Source organism: Mesoplodon densirostris, chromosome 17, assembly GCF_025265405.1.
Source record: "Mesoplodon densirostris isolate mMesDen1 chromosome 17, mMesDen1 primary haplotype, whole genome shotgun sequence".
Classification (NCBI taxonomy): domain Eukaryota; kingdom Metazoa; phylum Chordata; class Mammalia; order Artiodactyla; family Ziphiidae; genus Mesoplodon; species Mesoplodon densirostris.
The window spans coordinates 72,501,562-72,504,079 of NC_082677.1; positions in this window are offsets into that span (position 1 = coordinate 72,501,562).

Here is a 2,518-nt window from a genome sequence, read left to right on the forward strand (position 1 = left end):
ATGCTAGAAAATTTTTATAACTTTAAAAAATAAGAAATGCCTTGAAGAAAAACAACTCTATTGCCCAAAGTGGAACTACACAAAACTCCCCAGAATCTTCACTCTTTATTGTCATTATATATTTATAACAATCTTGTACCAAAAATATGCTGAGAACTGGAGAATCTTATTAGCGAGTGGGTCTTTTACCTTTAGATGATATTGAAACTTGAACACCCACAATGTTGACAGAAGGGTTATTTAAAACGCAGAGGGTGGGGTAGATAAACAGGACATGACAGAACCAAGGGGAATTCAGCAGCATGTGCTTGTCTTTATTTATTGAAATGTTTTTGGTGCTGTTTAGTCATATCTTTTGAATCCATTTAGCATTGTCTGAGAACATATGACCTGACATCCAAAGAAAACCACAAAAGATGTATAGAGTTCATGTTTTCAGAGAACCAGAGAGGCAAGTTTTTAATCACTTGTTTAGTCTAGTGAAGTTGACATTCAAAAGTAGAAAATGAATAATCAAGAAGAAACATACATGTACACAACATTGTAAATCAACTATAATTTAAATATTTTTTTAATGAAGAAGAAACATACATACAATTGACCATGGTTCCACATACATTCAAGATTTCTACCATTGAAGCTGATGTAGACAGGAAGCCACTATGTGAAGACCATTTATTTCCAGGTCTATACCCTTGCAATTGCATTTTAAAAGTGAGAAGTCTAAAGAGGATAGGTTTACTTACCGTTCACACCAACCATCAGTCATATCTGTAAGTTCAATCCTCCATTGATTTTCTCCTCTCTTACATGTATTGTTCAGTCTCTCCTTCAGCTAAAAGCTCCTACCCTATGATTATATTTAAGCTCATCTCCCCACTTGTTAAAGATAAGAACAACAAAACGCAAATGTGTTTTTTAAATTCCCTGAAGGTTACAAAGGAACCTGATAAAATCAAATGCTTTGGAATAGAGAAATTGAACGGCTGAGGGACACGTGTGGGAAAGCAATTTTTCACCCTCTATCCTTTTGTACCTTCTGAACCATGTGAATATATTGCCTATTCAAAAACTAAATAAACATTTTTATGTGCGGATTCCTGGACCGAACCCCAGACCTATTGAAACAGAATCTCTAAAGGAGGGCCCTGGAATCTTCATTTTAACAAGCTCTTCAGGTGAATCTGATGCATAAGTAAATAAGCAACAAATTATTGCAAATATAAACACAGATGGCCCAGCACTGAGAGGCCCTGGGTCAGGTAATACAAAGAATGCTGAAAAACCACCACTGCCAGAAAGAACCCTCCTCGCCAGCCTGCTCTGATGTCTGAAATTCTTTTGTTAGACGTTCTGTCTCCAATATGTGCTTGTAAAGTTGTGATGTCAGGGCAGGGCGGAGAGAGAATTCTTGAGTTCACCGAACTCACCCTTCAATCTACTTTCCCGATGTTATCTAATCAGCACAAAATCTTCTTTTGAGAAACAGGCTATGCAAACTCTCCATGATTTCATCACCCTTACATGCCCACTGCAGTCACTTTTGATACTTAAAACTTGGCTGAAATGCTTTTCTTGAAGGTCACCAATGATGCTCCACACACCGCGGCTTTTTCTCATTCCTGAGTCTATAGACTCCATTCTTCTTGACACTCTCTTTTCCCAGGAATTAGATCATACTGGGTGGTCCTGATTCTCCTCTTTAATTAATGTGTGCTTCTCCAGAACTCTTCTGCTTCATTCCTTACAAGTCATTCTTCGGACCTCTTCTCTCTACACCATCTTTCTAGCCATCATTTTCATGCTGTATCTCATACATAAGTATTTCTCACCCTGGGCTCTCCCTCCTGAGATAAAGAACTGCTCTTCCTGTCCCCCTAAACATCTCACCTGGACCGCTTATGGAAAACTCCACCTCCACAGCTGTATCCACTAGCTGTATGCCAGGCACTTGTCTACATATTTTACAAATATGAGCTCATTTAATACTCACAACAATGCTATTTTAAGCATGAGGGAACTGAGATACCTAAAAATTAAATTACTTTATTCAGGTTGCATCGTTATTATATGGTAGATCAAAGATTCATACCCAGGCAGGCTGAGTCTAGAGTCATATTCTCATTGATCATGCTATATTACCTCTCAACATTAATTTAATATTTATCAGCAAAACTTCAATCACTTTCTGGTCATAAACTTTTGACATAGCCTCACTGAATACTGAGATGTTTAAAAATCTGTAATTGGGAACTTAAACCTGGAATTTGATCTTATTTCTACTTAATTTTACGGACGTATCTCCCATTATTTCTCTAAGTATGCTAAACAATAAATAATATTGATTATAATTTAGGTGTAAGTGTAAAATAGGTGCAGGAAAAATAAAAATTCAAACCAGAGGGATGGAAGCATTTATCCTCTCAACTGAAACAACTAGTAAACCAGAAACATACATATGAAATGATGATTTGCAAGACCTCAGACATTAGACAGCAAAGAACAATGATGCCAGAAG